Here is a 26277-nt window from a genome sequence, read left to right as displayed (position 1 = left end):
TGACTTGCGGTGGGCATCAGTAGTGTTGTGTTGAGTGTATGTGTGTTGCATTCACTTGTGTTCCAGTATCTTGGTGTTGCGTCTAGTTTTTCTAGTGTAGGACTTGTCATAGCTTGAGTACATGGTCTTGTAGACACTTGTTATTGTGTTGTATTGTGTGTGTGTACACGGGGTGCTGACGATGGTGTGTGTACACGGGGTGCTGACGATGGTGGGTGTACACGGGGTGCTGACGATGGTGGGTGTACACGGGGTGCTAAGTAGGATAAGGTGTCTTGAGACGTCCTGGTGACGTATCTAAGTAGGATGAGGCGTCTTGAGACGTCCTAGTGACGTATCTAAGTAGGATGAGGCGTGTACAGACGTCTTGGCGACGCCACTTCCCACCCACGTAACTGCTTCATTTAACTACTGAACCACCCACTTACCACCTATACAGTGACATACATCCTCTCCTCTCCTACAACATCTTCAGTAACCGAAACATCGTCGGGAGAGAAACTCTGCAAACTGCTTGTTCCTTCGCCCTGCTTATAGCTAAATGATTGGCCAGTCAAGCTAGGGAGAACATTGATTAGGATGGTTGATGATGTGAAATGGATGGGAGTGTGGGAGAATGAGGACAGCGGCAAGTTGAACCCCACACCCACATACACACACACCCACACACACACACACACAACCCCCCCCACACACAAACAAACACACACACACTCACACACACATACAGCACTAACCTGCTCGTTATCGTGTGCACGCTCAGATTACTAGCTGTCAGCCTGTATAAAGAACAGGGAGAACACTGTTAAAGTTGTCTTTGAGGGACCTGACTAGTACAGGTAACCTCGTTAACAGGTACAGAACAGGTTCTTAAGATAATTGCAACAAGTATACCTGTTTGCCATATGTGTAATTCGTAGCAACAGTAATGTCTACACCATTGTCAGTACTGCCAGCACCACTGTCAGTACTGTCAGCACCACTATCAGTATTGTACACACCACTGTCAGTATTGTTTATATCAGCGTCATTACTGTCAACACCACTGTCAGTACCGTTAACACCAATGTCAGTACTGTCAACACCACTGTCAGTACCGTTAACACCAATGTCGGTACTGTCAACACCACTGCCAGTACCATCAGCACCACTGTCAGTACTATCCACATGACTGTCAGTACCGTCAACACCACTGTCAGCACCGCTGTCAGCACTCTCAGCAGCAATAGCCACACCATCAACAACATCAATCATAAAAGTAGGCCCTGGAATTACACAGAAAAAACTAAAGTGTTTGAGTGCAACTTATACATCTTATGCAAGTTAGAGGAGGTGGTGGAGGTTGAACCTAGAGGCACTGGTTCAACAGGCACTGGTTCAACAGGCACTGGTTCAACAGGCACTGGTTCAACAGGCACTGGTTCAACAGGCACTGGTTCAACAGGCACTGGTTCAACAGGCACTGGTTCAACAGGCACTGGTTCAACAGGCACTGGTTCAACAGGCACTGGTTCAACAGGCACTGGTTCAACAGGCACTGGTTCAACAGGCACTGGAGAGGTTCAACATGCAAGACTAGGTTCAATATCTTTCTTAATAAATTGCTAAACACATTTACAGCTGAACAGAGACTCGTTTGAGCGACTTTCAACAATCTCGAGGTCTTATTTTAGCTGAGGAACAAAAATGGAACAATAAGGTGATTGGTACAATACACAAATAACTTGTACATGTGAGAGAGGACCTGACCTCGACGTTTCGGTCCCTCTTGGAGTATTTACAAGTAACATTGAAAGAAGAGAGTCAGGGTGACAGTATATGAAGGTGAGGAGGGGACGGACGGGGGAAAGAGAGGAGGAAATGCTGGTAGTGGTAGTAGTGGTGGTAGTAGTAGTGGTAGTGGTGGTGGTAGTAGTGGTGGTAGTAGTGGTGGTAGTAGTGGTGGTAGTAGTAGTGGTAGTAGTGGTGGTAGTAGTGGTGGTAGTAGTGGTGGTAGTAGTGGTGGTAGTAGTGGTGGTAGTAGTAGTGGTAGTAGTGGTGGTAGTAGTGGTGGTAGTAGTGGTGGTAGTAGTGGTGGTAGTAGTGGTGGTAGTAGTGGTGGTAGTAGTGGTGGTAGTAGTGGTGGTAGTAGTAGTGGTAGTAGTGGTGGTAGTAGTAGTGGTAGTAGTGGTGGTAGTAGTGGTGGTAGTAGTAGTGGTAGTAGTGGTGGTAGTAGTGGTGGTAGTAGTGGTGGTAGTAGTGGTGGTAGTAGTGGTGGTAGTAGTGGTGGTAGTAGTGGTGGTAGTAGTGGTGGTAGTAGTAGTGGTAGTAGTGGTGGTAGTAGTGGTGGTAGTAGTGGTGGTAGTAGTGGTGGTAGTAGTGGTGGTAGTAGTGGTGGTAGTAGTGGTGGTAGTAGTGGTGGTAGTAGTAGTGGTAGTAGTGGTGGTAGTAGTAGTGGTAGTAGTGGTGGTAGTAGTGGTGGTAGTAGTGGTGGTAGTAGTGGTGGTAGTAGTGGTGGTAGTAGTAGTGGTAGTAGTGGTGGTAGTAGTGGTGGTAGTAGTGGTGGTAGTAGTGGTGGTAGTAGTGGTGGTAGTAGTAGTGGTAGTAGTGGTGGTAGTAGTGGTGGTAGTAGTGGTGGTAGTAGTGGTGGTAGTAGTGGTGGTAGTAGTGGTGGTAGTAGTGGTGGTAGTAGTGGTGGTAGTAGTGGTGGTAGTAGTAGTGGTAGTAGTGGTGGTAGTAGTGGTGGTAGTAGTGGTGGTAGTAGTGGTGGTAGTAGTGGTGGTAGTAGTGGTGGTAGTAGTGGTGGTAGTAGTAGTGGTAGTAGTGGTGGTAGTAGTGGTGGTAGTAGTGGTGGTAGTAGTAGTGGTAGTAGTGGTGGTAGTAGTAGTGGTAGTAGTGGTGGTAGTAGTGGTGGTAGTAGTGGTAGTAGTAGCGGTGGTTGTGGTGGCAGTTGTGGTGATGATGGCGGTGGTTGTGGTGCTAGTTGTGGTGGTGGAGGTGGTGGTGGTGCTGGTTGTGGTGGTGATAGTTGTGGTGATGGTGGTGGTTGTGGTGCTAGTTGTAGTGGCTGTGGTGGTTGTGGTAATAGTTGTGGTGATGATGGCGGTGGTTGTGGTGCTAGTTGTGGTGGTGGAGGTGGTGGTGGTGCTGGTTGTGGTGGTGATAGTTGTCGTGGTTGTGGTGGTTGTGGTGCTAGTTGTAGTGGCTGTGGTGGTTGTGGTAGTAGTTGTGGTGATAATGGCGGTGGTTGTGGTGCTAGTTGTGGTGGTAATGGTGATTATGGTGCTAGTGGTGGTGGTGGTGGTAGTGATGGTGGTGGTGGTGATGGTGGTTGTGGTGGTGGTAGTTGTGGTGGTGGTGGTGGTGATGGGGGTAGTGGTGTTTGTGGTGGTGGTAGTTGTGGTGGTGTTGTGGTGGTAGTTGTGGTGGTGGTGGTGGTGGTGGTGGATGTGGTGGTGGTAGCTGTGGTTGTAGTTGTTGTGGAAGATGTAGTGGTGGTGTTGTAGTTGTAGTGGTAGTTATGGTGATGGTTAAGGACAGTGCACATGGACAATGTCACATGGACAGTGTCATATGGACAGTGTCACATGGACAGTGCACATGGAAAGTGTCGCATGGATAGTGTCACATGGGCAGTGTCACATGGACAATGTCACATGGACAGTGTCATATGGACAGTGTCACATGGACAGTGTACATGGAAAGTGTCGCATGGATAGTGTCGCATGGGCAGTGTCACATGGACAATGTCACATGGACAGTGTCATATGGACAGTGTCACATGGACAGTGTCAAATGAACAGTGTCACATGGACAGTGTCACATGGACAGTGTCACATGGACAGTGTCACATGGACAGTGTCACATGGACAGTTTCACATGGACAGTGTCGCATGGATAGTGTCGCATGGGCAGTGTCACATTGTCACATGGACAGTGTCGGACAGTGTCACATGACAGTGTCACATGAACAGTTTGGACAATGTCACATGGACAGTGTCACATTCACAATGGCACAGTGTCACATGGACAGTTTCACATGTCACATTCACATGGACAGTGTCACATTCACAATGTCGCATGGACAGTGCCACATGGACAGTGTCACATGGACAGTGTCACATGGACAGTGTCACATGGACAGAGTCACATGGACAGTGTCGCATGGACAGTGTCATATGGACAGTGCCACATGGACAGTGTCACATGGACAGTATCACATGGACAGTGTCACATGGACAGTGTCACATGGACAGTGTCACATTCACAATGTCGCATGGACAGTGTCACATGGACAGTGTCACATGGACAGTGTCACATTCACAATGTCGCATGGACAGTGTCACATGGACAGTGTCACATGGACAGTGTCACATTCACAATGCCGCATGGACAGTGTCACATGGACAGTGTCACATGGACAGTATCACATGGACAGTGTCACATGGGCAGTGTCACATGGACAGTGTCACATTCACAATGTCGCATGGACAGTGTCACATGGACAGTGTCACATTCACAATGTCGCATGGACAGTGTCACATGGACAGTGTCACATGGACAGTGTCACATGGACAGTGTCACATGGACAGTGTCACATTCACAATGTCGCATGGACAGTGCCACATGGACAGTGTCACATGGACAGTGTCACATGGACAGTGTCACATGGACAGTGTCACATGGACAGTGTCACATGGACAGTGTCACATGGTAAGTACATCTAGAAAATGAATTAGTGCCGTACATCGGAGTAGTGTACACGAGTTAACAATTGGAAAGTGCCTTTGGAAAGTGCCTTTGGAAAGTGCCTTTGGAAAGTGCCTTTGGAAAGTGCCTTTGGAAAGTGCCCTTGGAAAAAGCCTCTGGAAAGTTCGTTTGGAAAGTGCCACTGGAAAGTGAGCTTGGAAAGTGCCGTTGTAGAACCTGGGTTCTAGGTCCCACCTGGGGCTGGGGGGCGGTGCCCCCTCCGGGGTGAGGGATACCGACTGCTGGCTCCTGGAGGGATACACAACTACACGTGAGTCTTAAGAGGATACCCGAGCATCTTAGAGGTATACCTGACTATCTTAGGAGATGCCTGAATAACTCAAAGGGATACCTGACTATCTTAGAGGTTACCTGACTATATCAAAGGGATACCTAACCATCTTAAGGGGATACCTGACTATCTTAAGGGGATACATGACTGTCTTAGTGGATACATGACTATCTCAGGGGATACCTGACTATCTTAGAGGTTACCTGACTATATCAAAGGGATACCTGACCATCTTAAGGGGATACCTGACTATCTTAAGGGGATACATGACTGTCTTAGTGGATACATGACTATCTCAGGGGATACCTGACTATCTTAGAGGATACCTGACTATCTTAGGGGATACATGACTGTCTTAGGAGGGATACCTATATATTAATGATCCTCATTTAACATTACAGAGAAAATTAATATTTCAGTCTCAGATCCTCTTTAGCCGTTGATAAACAGGCAACAGATACAAGTAAACAGGCAACAGATACAAGTAAACAGGCAACAGATACAAGTAAACAGGCAACAGATACAAGTAAACAGGCAACAGATACAAGTAAACAGGCAACAGATACAAGTAAACAGGCAACAGATACAAGCAAACAGGCAACGGATACAAGTAAACAGGCAACGGATACAAGTAAATAGGCAACAGATACAAGTAAACAGGCAACAGATACAAGTAAACAGGCAACAGATACAAGTAAACAGGCAACAGATACAAGTAAACAGGCAACAGATACAAGTAAACAGGCAACAGATGCAAGTAAACAGGCAACAGATACAAGTAAACAGGCAACAGATACAAGCAAACAGGCAACGGATACAAGTAAACAGGCAACAGATACAAGTAAACAGGCAACAGATACAAGTAAACAGGCAACACATACAAGAAAACAGACAACAAATACAAGTAAACAGGCAACAGATACAAGCAGACAATCAACAGGTACAGGTAAACAATCAACAGGCACAGGTAAACAATCAACAGGTACAAGTAAACAATCAACAGACAGAAGTAAACAATCAACAGGTACAGGTAAACAATCAACAGGTACAGGTAAACATTCAACAGACAGAAGTAAACAATCAACAGGTACAGGTAAACATTCAACAGACAGAAGTAAACAATCAACAGGTACAGGTAAACATTCAACAGACAGAAGTAAACAATCAACAGGTACAGGTAAACAATCAATCAGGTACAGGTAAACAATCAACAGGTACAGGTAAACAATCAACAGGTACAGGTAAACAGTCAACAGATAGAAGTATACAATCAACAGGTACAGGTAAACAATCAACAGGTACAAGTAAACAATCAACAGACAGAAGTAAACAATCAACAGACAGAAGTAAACAATCAACAGGTACAGGTAAACAGTCAACAGACAGAAGTAAACAATCAACAGGTACAGGTAAACAGTCAACAGACAGAAATAAACAATCAACAGGTACAGGTAAACAGTCAACAGACAGAAGTAAACAATCAACAGGTACAGGTAAACAATCAACAGACAGAAGTAAACAATCAACAGGTACAGTAAACAGTCAACAGACAGAAGTAAACAATCAACAGGTACAGGTAAACAGTCAACAGACAACGCTGATAAACAGTAATATTTACTCTCATAAACAATGAAAATGTTCGAAACATCGTAGGGAGAAAAACGTTGAAATACATAAAACATTATTGTTTTAAACACTGAAACAACTTATAAAACACAACCATTTAAACCAATAAAACAACCATTTAAACCCATTAAACACAAACATTTAAACCAATGAAACAACCATTTAAACCCGTTAAACACAAACATTTAAACCAATAAAACAACCATTTAAACCCATTAAGCACAAACATTTAAACCAATAAAACAACCATTTAAACCCGTTAAACACAAACATTTAAACCAATAAAACACAACCATTTAAACCCATTAAACACAACCATTTAAACCAATAAAACACAAACATTTAAACCAATAAAACACAACCATTTAAACCCATTAAACACAACCATTTAAACCCATTAAACACAAACATTTAAACCAATAAAACACAAGCATTTAAACCCATTATACACAAACATTTAAACCAATAAAACAACCATTTAAACCCGTTAAACACAAACATTTAAACCAATAAAACACAACCATTTAAACCCATTAAACACAACCATTTAAACCAATAAAACACAAACATTTAAACCAATAAAACACAAACATTTAAACCAATAAAACACAAACATTTAAACCAATAAAGCACAAATATTTAAACCAATAAAACACAACCATTTAAACTCATTAAACACAACCATTTAAACCAATAAAACACAAACATTTAAACCAATAAAACACAAACATTTAAACCAATAAAACACAAACATTTAAACCAATAAAGCACAAATATTTAAACCAATAAAACACAACCATTTAAACCCATTAAACACAGCCATTTAAACCAATAAAACACAAACATTTAAACCAATAAAACACAAACATTTAAACCAATAAAACACAAACATTTAAACCAATAAAGCACAAATATTTAAACCAATAAAACACAAACATTTAAACCCATTAAACACAAATATTTAAACCAATATAACACAAGCATTTAATCCCACAAAACATATAAACCTAACAAGAGTATGTATACAAGAGTAGAGGTATATACATATATATACATACATACATACATACATATATATATATATATATATATATATATATATATATATATATATATATATATATATATATATATATATATATATATATATATATATATATATATATATACTGAGAATTTGTCATATTGTCAATAGAATAATATTAAATATAGAAGTATTTTTGACTGGTGGTGACCAGGTGACCTGCAGCCTTAATGACCCTCGTGTAGTAGATAGACTTTAAACCCCATTAACCAACGAGGAGGTCTCATGTTCACATTGTGACAGGTGGTTCGACCCCCTGTATGTCAACCATGGCCGGGAATCACATCAGATGTATTATTGCTGTTTCTCCTCCTCATATTTCTCTTACCTCTTCTCCTCCTACTCCTTCTTCTCCTCCTCCTTCTGCTCTCTCTCTCTTCTTCTTAATGTAAGCATCACTACTCCCTGAAAGTCTAACAATATGATATCAAACATCTCACCCCCTTTATCTCCTCTAGCTACTGGCATCCTGCTGCTGCCATGCTGACACTCTGCTGATGCTGCTGCCATGGTGGCACTCTGCTGATGCTGCTGCCATGGTGGCACTCTGCTGATGCTGCTGCCATGGTGGCACTCTGCTGATGCTGCTGCCATGGTGGCACTCTGCTGATGCTGCTGCCATGGTGGCACTCTGCTGATGCTGCTGCCATGGTGGCACTCTGCTGATGCTGCTGCCATGGTGGCACTCTGCTGATGCTGCTGCCATGGTGGCACTCTGCTGATGCTGCTGCCATGGTGGCACTCTGCTGCTGCTGCTGCTGCCATGGTGGCACTCTGCTGATGCTGCTGCCATGGTGGCACTCTGCTGATGCTCCTGCCATCGTGGCACTCTGCTGATGCTGCTGCCATGGTGGCACTCTGCTGATGCTGCTGCCATGGTGGCACTCTGCTGATGCTGCTGCCATGGTGGCACTCTGCTGCTGCTGCCATGGTGGCACTCTGCTGCTGCTGCCATGGTGGCACTCTGCTGATGCTCCTGCCATGGTGGCACTCTGCTGATGCTCCTGCCATGGTGGCACTCTGCTGCTGCTGCTGCTGCCATGGTGGCACTCTGCTGCTGCTGCTGCTGCCATGGTGGCACTCTGCTGATGCTGCTGCCATGGTGGCACTCTGCTGATGCTCCTGCCATGGTGGCACTCTGCTGATGCTGCTGCCATGGTGGCATCCTGCTGCTGCCATGGTGGCACTCTGCTGCTGCTGCTGCCATGGTGGCACTCTGCTGATGCTGCTGCCATGGTGGCACTCTGCTGATGCTCCTGCCATGGTGGCACTCTGCTGATGCTACTGCCATGGTGGCACTCTGCTGCTGCTGCTGCCATGGTGGCACTCTGCTGCTGCTGCCATGGTGGCATCCTGCTGCTGCTGCCATGGTGGCATCCTGCTGCTGCCATGGTGGCATCCTGCTGCTGTTGCTGCCATGGTGGCACCCTGCTTTATGGTGCCATAAACATCAGTTCCCCCTCCCATTCTCTGCTAAATACAGAGTCACTACCTTCTCTCCCTCCCACCTGCCTCATTTATGTCTCCTCTCACTGTCTCTCCCCTCCTTCCTTCTCGCTATATTCTCATTACTATCGTCGTTTTTTCTCATTCTCTCTCTCTCTCTCTCTCTCTCTCTCTCTCTCTCTCTCTCACTCTCTCTCTCTCTCTCTCTCTCTCTCTCTCTCTCTCTCTCTCTCGCATTTTAATTAAAATCAGTAATATTCCTCCTAAGCAAGATTAAAATGTCGGCGTGATACCACTCCTGAGATCTTTCTCACTTACCAGGCTCATTACCTGTGTGGTCCAGCAGCTGGACCACTGGACCGCATGAGGACGGGGAGGTGGACCACTGTGATATTTTGGGTATTTAGAGAGCCTTACGCTTTACTATCCTTGACTCACATATCTAGATAATACACGGTAGTTCTTAATCTTCATATCAGCAGGTGCCCTCGACTATCTGTCTTTCCCAGGTACACTCAGGTACACCCAGGTACACCAGTGTGCACCCACGTACAGTCTCCCACCATACACTGGGAGAAAGCAACATTTACCAAGTAATTTGTAAGTACTAATCACTGAGAGTGTTCGTGGACGTGCACTTTAAGGCAGACTGGGGGAACTGGCCATAAGTACAATGTTCTAGGTATAGTTCTCAAGCCTTCGTATCCTCCAGGACACCATCCAGTGAAGTCAGTTCTATCTAGTGTGAATGCAACACTTTGTTCTACCCAGTGTGAGTGTATCGCTTAGATCACCATGCCCACAGAGAAGTGGGTTTACCACGTTCTTCCAATAGAATCTTCACTTCTTGCCTCCAGGAGTGATTGTGGAAGTTCTCTTAGAGAATTGGGTTCCACTAGCTCTGTCTTCCAGTAGCATCGAAGCCTCTTGGCTCCTGGAGTAAATGTAGAAGATGGTCTGTCAGTGGATTCCAGGCTCATTAATACCATTAGAGTGCAAGGGAATGGTGCCTTCTTTTTACAGAGCCTCAGTGTGGCTCTACAGAGGTAATGTTTCTGTTGAGTTGATAGTTGTGGCCCAGTCAGTGATGGTTGTGGTCCAGACAATGATGATTGTGGTCCAGACAGTGATAGTTGTGGTCCAGACAATGATGATTGTGGTCTAGACAGTGATAGTTGTGGTCCAGACAATGATGATTGTGGTCCAGACAGTGATAGTTGTGGTCCAGACAATGATGATTGTGGTCCAGACAGTGATGGTTGTGGTCCAGACAATGATGATTGTGGTCCAGACAGTGATGGTTGTGGTCCAGACAATGATGATTGTGGTCCAGACAGTGATGGTTGTGGTCCAGACAATGATGATTGTGGTCCAGACAGTGATGGTTGTGGTCCAGACAATGATGATTGTGGTCCAGACAGTGATGGTTGTGGTCCAGACAGTGATGATTGTGGTCCAGACAGTGATGGTTGTGGTCCAGACAATGATGATTGTGGTCCAGACAGTGATGGTTGTGGTCCAGACAATGATGATTGTGGTCCAGACAATGATGGTTGTGGTCCAGACAATGATGATTGTGGTCCAGACAGTGATGGTTGTGGTCCAGACAATGATGATTGTGGTCCAGACAGTGATGGTTGTGGTCCAGACAATGATGATTGTAGTCCAGACAGTGATGGTTGTGGTCCAGACAATGATGATTGTGGTCCAGACAGTGATGGTTGTGGTCCAGACAATGATGACTGTGGTCCAGACAGTGATGGTTGTGGTCCAGACAATGATGATTGTGGTCCAGACAGTGATGGTTGTGGTCCAGACAATGATGATTGTGGTCCAGACAGTGATGGTTGTGGTCCAGACAATGATGATTGTGGTCCAGACAGTGATGGTTGTGGTTCAGACAATGATGATTGTGGTCCAGACAGTGATGGTTGTGGTCCAGACAATGATGATTGTGGTCCAGACAGTGATGGTTGTGGTCCAGACAATGATGATTGTGGTCCAGACAGTGATGGTTGTGGTCCAGACAATGATGATTGTGGTCCAGACAGTGATGGTTGTGGTCCAGACAATGATGATTGTGGTCCAGACAGTGATGGTTGTGGTCCAGACAATGATGATTGTGGTCCAGACAGTGATGGTTGTGGTCCAGACAATGATGATTGTGGTCCAGACAGTGATGGTTGTGGTCCAGACAATGATGATTGTGGTCCAGACAGTGATGGTTGTGGTCCAGACAATGATGATTGTGGTCCAGACAGTGATGGTTGTGGTCCAGACAATGATGATTGTGGTCCAGACAGTGATGGTTGTGGTCCAGACAATGATGATTGTGGTCCAGACAGTGATGATTGTGGTCCAGACAGTGATGATTGTGGTCCAGACAGTGATGACTGTGGTCTCAGCCTGGAGAATAGTTAAGCTCCATGGAGGTGAACTCTTCTCCAGGCTGAGGGACTGACCACCTCTGTATTTGACAGAAAAAGTCTACTGTGTAAGTGAAACGACTCAACAATAAAGACATCCAGGTGTTGTACATGTTTCTTAATCTTCATCGTGAACTTACTTATAACTAAGACATCAGTTCTAAGTAGCAGAGAAGTGAGAGGCGGTGATAACAGACTTCCGCAAGAAGAAACCTCAGGGTGTCTTCCTTTATCAGAGGTGCCAGAGTTTGTACATCATTCACAATGACATCTGTTAACGATACGAACAACGACGCTGCAGCGGCTAATTTGCGCCTCCGGAAGAATTTGTACTTCACGGAACGTAAAAGAAAAACTCGAGTAATTTCGTAATGAAGGCTCGAACCTCCGTCTGCTACTCGCTCCCCAGTCTCTCTTGGTGATTCTCTGGCCATTATCTTAAAAGAAATTGATAATTTACTGTATAAATAATCGTGTCACCTGAGGCACACCTTTTTCAGTCGATTTTTCTCTCAATTTCTCCTTCTAAAACGCAATTTACATAGTAAATTTGATTTTTTTGCGGTTCAAGAAAAATTTGGCATAAATTGTGTCCTTTAAGCGAACGTTGTAGCTACAGTGGCTGCCACGTAAACAGGACACAAACTTCTGAAGATGACTGGTTTAAGAGATTTACTGTCTTGTACAAAAGATTTAAGAGTGGATCAAGGTGGGGAGATGAACGTAAATATTGCCCTGTGAGAGGGCGGGTGACAGTAACACTGCCTCGTGACAGGGCGGGTGACAGTAACACTGCCTCGTGATAGGGCGGGTGACAGTAACACTGCCTCGTGATAGGGCGGGTGACAGTAACACTGCCTCGTGATAGGGCGGGTGACAGTAACACTGCCTCGTGACAGGGTGGGTGACAGTAACACTGCCTCGTGACAGGGTGGGTGACAGTAACACTGCCTCGTGACAGGGTGGGTGACAGTAACACTGCCTCGTGACAGGGTGGGTGACAGTAACACTGCCTCGTGACAGGGTGGGTGACAGTAACACTGCCTCGTGACAGGGCGGGTGACAGTAACACTGCCTCGTGACAGGGCGGGTGACAGTAACACTGCCTCGTGACAGGGTGGGTGACAGTAACACTGCCTCGTGACAGGGTGGGTGACAGTAACACTGCCTCGTGACAGGGCGGGTGACAGTAACACTGCCTCGTGAAAGGGTGGGTGACAGTAACACTGCCTCGTGACAGGGCGGGTGACAGTAACACTGCCTCGTGAAAGGGTGGGTGACAGTAACACTGCCTCGTGAAAGGGTGGGTGACAGTAACACTGCCTTGTGAAAGGGTGGGTGACAGTAACACTGCCTCGTGAAAGGGTGGGTGACAGTAACACTGCCTCGTGAAAGGGTGGGTGACAGTAACACTGCCTCGTGACAGGACAGGTGAGAGTAACACTGCCTCATGTAATCCTAGGAGGCACTCAGACACATCACGACATCTCAAGAGACAGAGGGTTATACAGTCTCCAGTCATCCCAGGAGACAGGGTCATACAGCCTCCAGTCATCCCAGGAGACAGAGGGTCATACAGCCTCCAGCCATCCCAGGAGACAGAGGGTCATGCAGCCTCCAGTCATCCCAGGAGACAGAGGGTCATACAGCCTCCAGCCATCCCAGGCGACAGAGGGTCATACAGCCTCCAGTCATCCCAGGAGACAGAGGGTCATACAGCCTCCAGTCATCCCAGGAGACAGAGGGTCATACAGCCTCCAGTCATCCCAGGAGGGAGAGCGACATACAGTCACCAGTCATCCCAGGAGACAGAGGGTCATACAGCCTCCAGCCATCCCAGGAGACAGAGGGTCATGCAGCCTCCAGTCATCCCAGGAGACAGAGGGTCATACAGCCTCCAGCCATCCCAGGCGACAGAGGGTCATACAGCCTCCAGTCATCCCAGGAGACAGAGGGTCATACAGCCTCCAGTCACCCCAGGAGACGGAGGGTCATACAGCCTCCAGTCATCCCAGGAGACAGAGGGTCATACAGCCTCCAGTCATCCCAGGAGACAGAGGGTCATATAGTCACCAGTCATCCCAGGAGACAGAGGGTCATACAGCCTCCAGTCATCCCAGGTGACAGAGGGTCATACAGCCTCCAGTCATCCCAGGAGACAGAGGGTCATACAGCCTCCAGCCATCCCAGGAGACAGAGGGTCATACAGCCTCCAGTCATCCTAGGAGACAGAGGGTCATACAGCCTCCAGTCATCCCAGGAGACAGAGGGTCATACAGCCTCCAGTCATCCCAGGTGACAGAGGGTCATACAGCCTCCAGTCATCCCAGGAGACAGAGGGTCATACAGCCTCCAGTCATCCCAGGAGACAGAGGGTCATACAGCCTCCAGCCATCCCAGGAGACAGAGGGTCATACAGTTTCCAGTCATCTCAGGCGACAGAGGGTCATACAGCCTCCAGTCATCCCAGGAGACAGAGGGTCATACAGCCTCCAGTCATCCCAGGAGACAGAGGGTCATACAGCCTCCAGTCATCCCAGGAGACAGAGGGACATACAGTCACCAGTCATCCCAGGAGACAGAGGGTCATACAGCCTCCAGTCATCCCAGGAGACAGAGGGACATACAGCCTCCAGTCATCCTAGGAGACAGAGGGTCATACAGTCACCAGTCATCCCAGGAGACAGAGGGTCATACAGCCTCCAGTCATCCCAGGAGACAGAGGGACATACAGTCACCAGTCATCCCAGGAGACAGAGGGTCATACTGCCTCCAGTCATCCCAGGAGACAGAGGGTCATACAGCCTCCAGTCATCCCAGGAGACAGAGGGTCATACAGCCTCCAGTCATCCCAGGCGACAGAGGGTCATACAGCCTCCTGTCATCCCAGAAGACAGAGGGTCATACAGTCTCCAGTCATCCCAGGCGACAGAGGGACATACAGTCACCAGTCATCCCAGGAGACAGAGGGTCATACAGCCTCCAGTCATCCCAGGCGACCAAGGGTCATACAGCCTCCAGTCATCCCAGGAGACAGAGGGTCATACAGTCTCCAGTCATCCCAGGCGACAGAGGGACATACAGTCACCAGTCATCCCAGGAGACAGAGGAACATACAGTCTCCAGTCATCCCAAGTGACAGAGGAACATACAGTCTCCAGTCATCCACCTACACCCAATGACACACCACCTACCTACAAGGGAACTGACCCACCTGGAGGTGGTAGAGCAGACGGAGGTGTTGGAGCGAGATCTCTTGGAGATAATGGAGTCTCCTCTGTTGACCACGCCCTTAGAGGTGATAGAGAAGGAGCGGAGACGGTAGAGCTCTTCCGAGTCCCTGGGATTTTCGGGGAGAGAGCCCACCCGGGGCCCAAGGGCCCCAAAGCCGGGGGAGGGGGGCAAAGGAGGACTTCTCACTGATAAAACAATCCTCTCTCCCCCCTCTCTCTCTCCTCTCTCCCCCCTCTCTCTCCCCCTTCCCCCCCTTTTCCCCCCCCCCTCCCCCTTCCCCCCTTTTCCCCCCTCCCCCCCCCTCCCCCCCCTCCCCCCCCCCTCCCCCCCCCCCCCTTCCCCCCCAGATCCCACAACAACAACACAGGAGATATAAAGTTTAAACGTTTAAATAAAAGAACCTGTTTTAATTTAAGATACAAAATCAGATATATTATTCCGAGTAAACGTTGAGTTGGAGAGCGAACAGTTGAAAACCCGGGTTGAAATGTGGGAAAACCATGATGGTGGAGTGGGGGTTTAGTGGGGGAGGGGAAAAGGGGGGAGTGGGGTGGGTGGCAGTGGTGGCAGGGGGCGGGGGTGGGGCAGGGGGAGGGGGAGGGTGGAGGGGGAGTGGGGGGTGGTGAGGGTGGGAGGGGGAGTGGGGCAGTGGCAGTGGTGGAGGGGGGAGTGGTGGAGTGGCGGCAGTGGGTGGGGGCGGCGGCAGGGCGGCGGGGGTGGCAGGGGGCAGGGGGGTATGGCGGCGGGTGGCAGCGGCGGCAGGGGGGCGGGGCGGCAGGGGCCCAAGGGTGGCGGGCGGCGGCGGCAGCGGGGCAGGGGAAAGGCGGGCGGAAGGGGGGCAGGCGGCGGGGTGGTGGCAGGGGCAGTGGTGGAGGGCGGCAGTGGCAGTGGCGGGGTGGGGGGGCAGTGGGCGGCGAAGGCCCGGGGGAAACCGCGGCGAGCCAAAACCCGAAACCGGCGACTTTGAGCAGTGGCGTGGGCGCAGGGGAGGGGCCGGCGCAGGGCGGGGCCCGCAGCTTTTGGAGCCAGGAGCCAGGGCGTGGGAGGGGCGGCACGGGCGTGATCCGGGGTGGGCCAGAGCAGGGTGACAGGGGCGCAGGGAGGGGTGGGGGCAGGGAGTGGCCCGGGAAAAAGTGAAATGGTGTAGTCGGAGGCAGTGGGGGACCAGAGGCAGTGGGTGGTCAGGGGGCAGTGGGGGCGAGCGGGTGGTGTAGCAGGGGCAGGTTTTGGTTTGGTGAGTCCAGGGGGTGGCTGGGAGTGCAGGGGGGTTTTGGGCGCAGTGGTGGTTTGGGGAGCGGGGCGGACGATTGGTTGGTTTGTGGACCCAGTGGTGGGCTGGGACCCAGTGGGGGTTGGAGAGGGGGAACAGGGGGGCGGGGGTAGTGGGAGCGGTGTGGCGGGGAGCCGGGGGTGGTCAGGAGCGCGGGGAACGGGGGGCAGGGGGGTTTTACCAGGGGCGGGTTGCGGGGGCAGTGGTGGGTCGGGGCAGGCGGGCCGGGAGTGCAGTGGTGGGCTGTGGGCAGTGGGGGTGGCCCTGGGGGGGAGGCAGGGGAACCAGGGGGCCAGGGTCGGGAGGCGGGTGGGGTTGGGGAGGCAGTGGGTAGCTGGGGTGAGGGTCTTTTTGAGTCGGGGTGGTTGTGAGTGCAGTGGTGTGGTTGTGGGCAGGGGGTCGGGCAGTGGTAAAGGGGAGTGCAGGGGCGTGGTTGTGAGTCCGGGGCGTTTTGTGGGGTAAAGGCGGAAGGCAGTGGTGTGGCCGGGAGTGGGGTAGTTGGGGAGTGCAGTGGTGTTTTTGGAGTGCAGTGGTGTTTTTCCCCGATATGGCCGGGCTGGGAGGCGGGGTGAGCGTGAGGCAGGGGGAGGGGTGGGGGCGGGGGTGTGGGTTGGGGAGTTTGGGGCGTGGGATTGGGGAGTGCAGTGGTGGTTGTGGGGGAAAGGGGTTTGGAAGCAGGGGCAGGGGTTTGGGTTGTATGGTGGTGTAGTTGTGAGTGCAGTGGTTTTGGTTTGGGGAGGCAGGGTGGGGTTGGAGGCAGTTTAGTTGGAGTGCAGGTGGGGTTGGGGAGTGGGGTGTGGTTGGGGAGTGCAGTGGGGGATGCAGGGGTGGGGGAGTGCGGGGGTCCCGGAGTGCAGTGGTTTTAAGCAGGGTGGGGTTGGGGTTTGGTGGGTGCAGGTGCAGTTGTGGAGGCAGTGGTGTGGCTTGGAGGCAGTGGGAAAGCCGGGAGTGCAGGCGGGGGCAGGGGGGCGGGTGGGTGTGGTCAGGCCAGGGGTGGGGTGGAGTGCAGGGTGGGTTGAGTGGGAGGCCCGGGGAGTGCAGTGGTGTGGGCCCCGGAGGCAGTGGTTTTGCCTTGAGGCAGGGGGAAGGCGTAAGGGGGTGTGGGAGGCAAGGTAGGTTGTGAGGCAGTGGGGGTAGGGGCAGTGGTGAAGGGGGAGTGCAGTGGTTTTGAAAAAGTTATGGGAACCCAGAGGAATTGACAGGGTTTGTGGCGTGGAGGGGGCAGTGGTGTGGGCCCGGAAAGAAAGGGTGGCGGAGCAGGGTGTACCCGGGGGCATGGTGGTTGTGGAGGCAGGGTGTAGTCAAAATGCGGGAAGGGCTTTCGGGGAAGGCAGTGGTGTAGCTGTGGGCAGTGGTGTATTGTGGAGGCAGGGGTTTATTTGGAGTGAAAATTTAGCAAAAAACCCAAAATTTGGAAAAAATTGTGGGTCAGGGAGGGTTTGGGAGTGCAGTGGTGTATTGTGAGGCACGTAGGTTGTAAAACCATTTTGGGGGAACCCGGAGTGCAGTGGTGTAGCTGTGAGTGCAGTGGAAAAAGGGGGGGGAGGCAACGTATGGCGGAGAAAGGGGGGTAGGGGAGTGGTGGCAAAAGTGAATGAATGGTGGGTGATGGGGGACCCAAAACGGGGGAGGGGAGTCCAATTGAAAACCGGAGTGCAGGGGTCGTAAACAGTGGTTTTTCATCAGTGGCGTAGCCGGAGGAAACCGATATGGCGGGAGGCAGGGGTAGCTGTGGGAGTGGTGTAGGGGGAAATGCAAGGGTTGGTTGGGGAGTGCAGGGTGTAGTTGTGGAGCAGTGGTGTTTGGATATGGTGTGGGGGGCCCCTGTAGGTTGGGGAGTGCAGTGGTAGTTGGGGAGTGCAGTTTTAGTTGTGGGGAAACTGATATGGTTGGGGGAGTGCATGGTGAAGGGGGGCAGGGGTTTGGGCTGGGGAGTGCAGGGGGAACCCAGGGGCAGTGGTGTGGTGGAGGCAGGGGTATTTCGGAGTGAAATGGTTAGGGTGGAGTAGTGGGATTTTGGAGGCGGGGTTTGGGGTTTGGACCCGGGGGTGGGCCAAAAGCAGGGTGTACGGGAACATATTTTTGGGAAAGGATTAAAAGCGGGAGGAAATTGGGTATCAAAAGGGGAAACGGGCCAGGTTGGGGATGAAGGGTGAAGCGCAAGGCGTTTATTTGGAAGGTTGATTGGAAAGTCAGATATGGCAAATGAAATGAACCAAGATCAGTTGTTAATTGTGATTTTAGGGGTGTACGGGAAGGCAGTGGTGAGCGTATGCATTTTAGGTTTGACCCCGGATTTTCAAAAGCAGTTGTGCGTAAATGCAAAAAATGCAATGGGGGTTTTTACCATTACCCGTATTATAAAAGGGGCTGGTGATTGGGGGCGGGGTTGTGGGAGTGCAGTGAGGGGTTTTGTGGGCAGGGTGAAGTTTGGGGAGTGCAGGGAAAAAGGAGTGCAGGGTGAAGGGCAGGGGTTTTAGTTTGAGGCGGGGAAATTGGGATCGGGATGTGGTTGGGGAGGCAGGGAGGGAGTGAACTGATAGGGTTTTGGAGGCAGTGGTGGGGTTTAAAGGCAGTGGTGAAATTGGAGTGCAGGGGTTGGTTGGGGAGTGCAGTGGTGAACCCGGGACGGGGTGTAGTTGTGGGGGAAAAAGTTTAAGTTGGGGAGTGCCCCGAAAAGGGCCGGGGCAGTGGGTACCCAGAGTGCAGGGTGAACCCAAAAATGCAATGGTGTGGGGAAAGGGATTTGGAAAAAGGAGTGGGGTAGGGGGTGGAGTGAAACCAAACGTGGTCAGTGGGGGGCCGGGGGCAGGGGTAGTTGTGGGGCAGTGGTGTAGCTGTGAGTGCAACGGGATAGGCGGACAGGGTGAGCCGGGAGTGCAGGGGTAGCTGTGAGTGAAACCGGTTTGGCTGGAGTGCAGTGGTGAGTCGAGGCAGGGTTAGGTGAGTGGTGGTAGCTGGGGAGTGCACTGATACCGGGGAGTGCAGTGGGAAGGGGGGAGTGCAGGGTACCCGGGGGAGTGCACTGATATGGTTGGGAGTGCAGGGGTTTACCCGGAGTGCACTGATATGGTTGTGAGTGGGGATTTGTGGGGCAGTGGGGGGGAGGCAGGAGTGGCAGGGCAGGGTGAGTTGTGGGCGGGGTGGTAGCTAGGGGGGTATAGGGGCAGTGGAGGCGGAGGCAGGGGGATGGGTTGGAGGCAGTGGGTATTTGGGAGTGCAGGATGTGGTTGTGGGGCAGGGTAGCCAGAGGCAGTGGTGTAGTTGTGGGGGCAGTGGGTGGGCCAGGGGGCAGTGACGTGGTCGGGAGGGGCAGGGTGTAGCCAGGGAGGGCAGTGGGTAGCTGTGGGCAGTGGCAGCCAGGAGGGGCAGGAGAGGCGGGGTGGAGCGGGGTGGTGTAGGTGGAGTGGGCGGGATGTGGGTTGCATTTGGGAACCAGGGGAGGCCAGGGGGGGGGTTTTGGGAGAAAAAGGCCAAAGGGCAGGGAGTCAGGGGTAAGGGTGCAGGGCGAAGGCCAAGTGCAGGGGAAGGGTACCCGGAGTGCGGGGGGGTGTAGCTGGGGAGTGCAGGGTGGTTGGAGTGCAGGTGGGTGGGGGCGGGGGCGGAGTTGTAAAACCCAGGGTGAGGGAGTGCAGTGGTGAAGGGGGGGAGCAGGATGTGGTTGGGGGCAGGGGGCTGTGAGTGCAGGATGGGGAGTGCGGGGGTGTGGTTGTGGAGTGAAATGTGGGGTTGGGGATGCATTTGGTGGGGGCCGGGTGCGGGAGAGGGGAGGGGGGTGGTTGTGGGCAGTGGTGTGGCTGTGAGTTAAAGGAGAGGTTTTTGGTTGGAAAGGAGGGTTTTCCAGAGTTTAAGTTGTGAGTGAAAAGGGTGGCTGTGAGGCAGGGGTGTAAGGGGATTGCAAGGGTTTTTGGAGTCCAGGGGTTTGGGGGCAGAGGGGGGTTGTATCCGGGGGTGTGGGGTATACTTACTGGGCAGCTCCAGGAAGTTTGACCCGCGCCAGTTTTGAACGGGTTACCGAGGGGGCCCCAAATCCCCAGCCTCACTGTCACGGGATGACCTCCGGGAAGCCAGGTAAGCAAGGTTACCTCCTCTACCTGGGCTGAGAAGAGACACAGACTTGGTCAATTGCCCCCCTAGGAATACTGACTTCACACACACACACACACACAAAAACACACACAAAAATATAAAAAAAATAAAAAATATATATATATATGATATATATATATATATATATTATATATATATATATATATATATATATTTTATATATAATATAAAAATATATACTTAAACAACCCGGGAGGGCCCGGTGTTTACTATATGGAAACCCTTTAAAGTTGTTTTCTGGATTTTTAAAATTGTAGGAAATTTTAAGTTTTGGTTTTTTACCCCCTTGAATGACTGCTGAGACGCGGGAAGAAGCTGGTGAAAGTTTTTGGAACCCCCAAAAAGGTTCCAGGATTTTTGGAACAAAAAGGTGAACACTTGAGGCCAATGTTCCCTGAGGATGAAGGCCTTTTTCGTGGGACAAGGGGTTCCTTGTGGCCCAATTTTGCCTGGGGGAAGGGGCCACCGTGGGACGGGCGGCCAATTGGGGCCCCGGGTTTTTGGCGCTTGCCCAGGGAAAAGTGTTTTTGGGGACGCGTTTCGGGGACGGGGCCTTGTGGGACGCTTTGCCAGGGCCCGGTCTTTCGGGGGAGGGGCCCCGTTCGGGGGCGGCTGGGTTCGGGGAGGGCGCTTCGCCCGGGGGGGCGTTGTTTGGGGGCGCGTCCCTTGGGGGGGCCTTTTGTGGGACGGGCCCCGCCGCCTTGAAAAACGCGCCGCCGGGTGGACGCGCCGCCGGGTGGACGGGCCCGACCGGGGAAACGGGGGCCCCGGGGGGCCGCGCTCTGTGGGGGGGCCCCGTCCTCCGTGGTAAATCCCCCCCCGGGAAAACGCGCCCCCGGGGCCCTCGGTCTCCCCGGCCCCCGCCCGCCCGGGGTGGCCCCAAGCGCCCCTGTGGGACGCGCCGCCTGTGGGGGAACAAGTGCCCCGGGGACGGGTCCCTGGGCCCGGCCCCCCACCGGGGTTCTGGGGGGAAAAGGGGTAGCGTCTGGGGGACGGGGCCCCCGGGGCCCCAAGAACCGTTTCCTGTGGGGATTGGCACCACCGGGGACAAGGCCGTCCGGGACAAGGTTCCTGTGGGAGGGTTATTCCCCGGGTCGGCGCCTTCCGGGACAAGTGTGGGGTCGGGAGAACGGCTTGGGACCCCCAAGGAGCCCCCCCAAAGGTTTTGTCTGTGGCCCAAGGTTCCCCTGGTTTGGAGAAGTGGCTGTGTGGACGGTCATTCGGGACGGGTCCGGTCGTAACCCCCGGGCCCAAGTTTTGTTTTTGTGGCCCAAGGCTTCCCCGGGCCCAAGTGTTCCTGTGGACAAGTGCCCTGTGGGACAAGTTTTCCCGGGGAAAAAATGCCATAACATCGGGTCATATGTCACACGGCACTTTACGTCAACTGACATTTCCATACGACACTTTGGGGGAAAAGGGGCCCAAATGCTAAGTGGCGAGTAAAAAGGAGGAAGAACTCAGAAAAAAAGAATAAAGGGGAAAAATGGGGGGGGTTTAAATTATGGGGAGGGAGGGTAAAAAAGGGGGGAAGGTTAAAAAAGGGGGGGAAGGGGAAGTGTAAAATAGTGGGGGGTTTAATTATGGGTGTGTGGGGGGAAGGTCAAAGTGGGAGGTTAATATGGGCGTGGGGGAAAGGGAAAACAGGGGGAGGTTAATATGGGGTGTGTGAGGGGGCACAGTGGGTTGGGGTGGAGAGGAGGCCTTATGGGGGTTTAAATTGGGGTGGGGGGAAGCGAATCCCCGGGGGTTAAATAGGTGGTGAGGAAAAGAAAAAAGGGCCTTTGGGGTGAGGGGTAAAATGGGGGTTAATAGGGAAAGGCCCCAATTAAAATAATATGGGGAACCCTTTAGGGTTTAAAATAGGTGTGGGGGAAGAAAAAAGGGAAAGGAATAGGGGTTAAAACAAAAAAAGGGGTTTAAAGGGTGGAGGAAGTTGCCGGGTGGAAAAATTTAAATGGGAAGGAATAAGTGGAGGTTAATATAATGGGGAAGTATTGGGAGGTTAATAGGGTGTGGGGGAAAGCTAAAATGGGGGGTTTAAATTGGGTGGGGGGAGGATCATAAAAGTGGGGGGGTAAAATGGGTGGAGGGGGTCCAGTTATGGGTGGTTAAATGGGGTGGGGGGGAAGGTCAAAGGGGGGGTTTAAAAGGGTGGTGGGGAAAAAGGGCACAGTGGGGGTTTAAATTGGGGGTGGGGAAAAGGTATTAAAAATTTAAGGTGGGGAGGTTAATAGGGGTGGGGGGAGGTGTCATTATGGGGGGTTTAAATTGGGGTGGGGGGGAAGGTAAAAGGGGGTTTGGTTTAATAGGGGTGGGGGGGGAAAGTGTCATTTTGGGGGGTTAAAGGGGTGTGGAGGGGGGGTTTAAAGGTCAGGGGAAGGTTAATATGGGTGTGGGGGGGAATTTCAAAGGGGGGGTGGTTAATATGGGTGTGGGAAAAGGTGAAAACATGGAGGTTAATATGGGTGGGGAGGAGGTGAAAAATGGGGGGTTTAAATATGGGTGGGGCGGGAAGGGCCATGGGTGGTTTTTTTAGGGGTGTGTGAGGGAAAGTTTTAAAACAGTGGGGAGGTTAATATGGGGTGGGGGGAGGGGGTAAAACCAGGGGGTGGTTAATAGGGTGGGGAAGGGGAAGAAAAAAGTGGGTGGTTAATATGGGTGTGTGAAGGGAAGTGTCAGTCAGTGGGTGGTTAATATGGGTGTGTGAGGGAAAGTGTCAGTCAGTGGGAGGTTAATATGGGTGTGTGAGGGGAAGTGTCAGTCAGTGGGAGGTTAATATGGGTGTGTGAGGGGAAGTGTCAGTCAGTGGGAGGTTAATATGGGTGTGTGAGGGGAAGTGTCAGTCAGTGGGTGGTTAATATGGGTGTGTGAGGGGAAGTGTCAGTCAGTGGGAGGCTAATATGGGCGTGAGAGGGGAAGTGTCAGTCAGTGGGAGGTTAATATGGGTGAGTGTAGGGAAGTGTCAGTCAGTGGGAGGTTAATATGGGTGTGTGAGGGGAAGTGTCAGTCAGTGGGTGGCTGACCTCTGGCAGGGGAGAGGGCAGGAGGAAGGAGGGTAGTATGGGGCAGGAGGAAGGAGGAAGGCAGGGAGGAAAGGGCGGTGGGAGGAAGAGGTAAGAGGGGAGGTAAAAGAGAGGAGAGGAGGAAGAGGAGCAAGAGGAGGTAATAGGAGAGAGGAGAGAGGCAAGAGGAGGAGGAAATAGGTCAGGAGGTAAGGAGGTCAGGAGGTTACAGGAGGTCAGGAAGGTCAGGAGGTCAGGAGGTCAAGTCATGGGTTAGGAGGGCAGGAGGTCAGGAGGCAAGTCAGGAGGGCAGAGAGGTCAGGAGGGCAGGATGTCAGGAGGGAGAGGTCAGGAGGTCAGGAGGGAGGTAGAGGCAGGAGGCAGGAAGGTCAGGAGGTAGCAGGAGCAGGAGAGCAGGAGGGCAGGAGGGAGGAGGAGTGGGCAGAAGGTCAGGAGGCAGGAGGGGAGGAGAGGGCAAAGGGGAGAGGAGGAGGAGGAGGGCAAGGGAAGGAGGGGAGGAGAGGAGAGGGAGGGCAGAAGGAAGTAGGGTAGGAGGAGGAGGGCAGGAGGAGAGGAGGCAGGAGGAGGAGGAGGGCAGGAGGGAGGGAGGGCAGGAGGGAGGGAGGGAGGGCAAGAGGGAGGGAGGGCAAAAGGTCAGGAGGTAAGGAGGTCAGGAGGTCAGGAGGTCAGGAGGTCAGTAGGTTAGGAGGGCAGGAGGTCAGGAGGGCAGGAGGTCAGGAGGGCAGGAGGTCAGGAGGGCAGGATGTCAGGAGGGCAGGAGGTCAGGAGGTCAGGAGGGCAGGAGGGCAGGAGGGCAGGAGAGCAGGAGGGCAGGAGGTCAGGAGGGCAGGAGGGCAGGAGGCCAGGAGAGCAGGAGGGCAGAGGGCAGAGGCAGAGGCAGGAGGGGGAGGAGGAAAAGGAGGGGAGAGAAGGCAGGAGGAGGGGCAGAGGAGGAGCAGAAGGAGGGTAGGAGGAAGGAGGGCAGGAGGAGGGAGGGCAGGAGGGAGGCAGAGGAGGGAAGGGAGAGGAGGAGGGCAGGGGAGGAGGCAGGAGGTAGGGAGGAGAGGAGGAGGGAGAGAGGCAGGAGAGGCAGAGGGAGGAGGCAGGAGGGAGGAGGCAGGAGGGGAGCAGGAGGGCAGGAGGGCAGGAGGAGGAGGGCAGGAGAGGAGGAGGGCAGGGAGGAGGAGGGCAGGAGGAGAGGAGGAGGGCAGGAGGAGGAGGGGCAGGAGGGAGGGAGGGCAGAGAGGGAGGAGGGCAGGAGGGAGGGAGGGAGGCAAGGAGGGAGGGAGGGAGGAGAGGAGGAGGAGCAGGAGGGAGGAGGGAGGCAGGAGGAGGAGGGAAGGGAAGAGGGAGGAGGAGGGCAGGAGGAAGGGAGGGAGGAGGGAGGAGGAGGAGGGCAGGGGAGGAGGGAGGAGGCAGAGGGAGGAGGAGGGCAGGAGGGAGGAGGGCAGGAGGGCAGGAGGAGGAGGAGGGAGGCAGGAGGGAGGGAGGGAGGGAGGAGGAGGGCAGGAGGGAGGAGGAGGAGAGGAGGAGGGAGGAGGAGGGAGGAGGAGGGCAGAGGAGGAGGGAGAGGAGGAGGAGAGGGAGGGAGGAGGAGGGGAGAGGAGGCAGGGAAGGAGGAGAGGGCAGAGGAGGGAGGAGGGAGGAGGGAGGAGGGAGGAGGCAGGAGGGAGGGAGGGCAGAGGGAGGAGGAGGAGGGAGAAGGAGGGAGGAGGGCAGGAGGAGGGAGGGAGGGCAGGAGGGGAGGAGGAGGGCAGGAGGGAGGAGGAGGGCAGGAGGAGAGGGAGGGAGGAGGAGGGAGGAAGGAGGGCAGGAGGAGGGAGGGAGGGAGGAGGAGGGAGGAGGAGGAGGAGGAGGGAGGAGAGGAGGAGGCAGGAGGAGGAGGGAGGAGGAGGAGGAGAGGGAGGAGAGGCAGGAGGGAGGAGGGCAGAGGGAGGAGGGAGGCAGGGGAGGGGAGGAGGCAGGAGGGAGGGAGGGAGGAGCAGGAGGAGGGAGGGAGGAGAGGGAGAGGGCAGGAGGGAGGAGGGCAGGAGGGAGGGAGGAGGAAGGCAGAGGAGGGAGGGAGGGAGGAGGGAGAGGGAGGGGCAGAGGGAGGGGAGGGCAGGAGGAGGAGGAGGGGAGGAGGAGGAGGGAGGAGAGAGGAGGGCAGGAGGGAGGGAGGAGGAGAGGAGGAGGGGAGGGAGGAGGGCAGAGGAGGAGGGAGAGGCAGGAGGAGGAGGAGGAGGAGCAGGAGGAGGAGGGGAGGGAGGGAGGGAGGAGGAGGCAGGAGGAGGGAGAGGAGGGAAGGAGGGAGGGCAGGAGAGGAGGAGGAGCAGGAGGAGAGGAGGGCAGGAGGGAGAGAGGGAGGAGGGAGGGGAGAGGGAGGAGGGAGGGAGGAGGGCAGGAGGGAGGAGGAGGGAGGCAGGAGGGAGGGGAGGGAGGGAGGAGGGAGGGAGGGAGGGCAGGAGGGAGGGAGAAGGCAGGAGAGGAGGGAGGAGGAGGCAGAGGAGGAGGAGAGAGGAGGGAGGGAGAGGGAGGGAGGAGAGGAGGAGGGGAGGAGGGAGGAGGGGAGCGAGGAGGGAGGGAGGGAGAGGAGGGAGGGAGGGAGGAGGAGGGAGGCGAGGGAGGGAGGGAGGGAGGAGGAGGGAGGAGGGAGGAGGAGAGGGGAGGGCAGAGGAGGAGGAGGAGGGAGGAGGGAGGAGAGGGAGGGAGGGAGGGAGGAGGAGGAGGGAGGGAGGAGGGGAGGGCAGGGAGGGAGGGAGGAGGGAGGGAGGAGGAGGAGGAGGAGGGAGGGAGGAGGAGGAGGAGGAGCAGGAGGAGGGAGGGAGGAGGGAGGAGGAGAGGGAGGAGGAGGAGGGGAGGGAGGAGGGGAGGGAGGGAGGGAGGAGGGAGGGCAGGAGGAGGGAGAGAAGAGGGAGGGGAGAGGAGAGGAGGGCAGGAGGGAGAGGAGGAGAGGGAGGGAGGGAGGGAGGGAGGGCAGGAGGGAGGGAGGACGGGAGGGAGGGAGGGCAGGAGGGAGGGAGGGCAAGCTGCAGGGAGGGAGGTCAAGCAGGAGGGAGGGAGGGCAAGCTGCAGGGAGG

General features: G+C 53.3%; 1 pseudogene; it reads right to left on the bottom strand.

Moving 5' to 3' along the window:
• LOC128701626 (uncharacterized) overlaps window positions 1-26277 on the bottom strand; it is a 134400-nt pseudogene that overhangs the window by 9424 nt on the left and 98699 nt on the right.

This window comes from Cherax quadricarinatus, chromosome 78 (assembly GCF_038502225.1).
Source record: "Cherax quadricarinatus isolate ZL_2023a chromosome 78, ASM3850222v1, whole genome shotgun sequence".
Taxonomy (NCBI): Eukaryota; Metazoa; Arthropoda; class Malacostraca; order Decapoda; family Parastacidae; genus Cherax; species Cherax quadricarinatus.
Note: the sequence above shows the minus strand (reverse complement) of the source record. Positions and strands in the feature narration are given on the sequence as shown.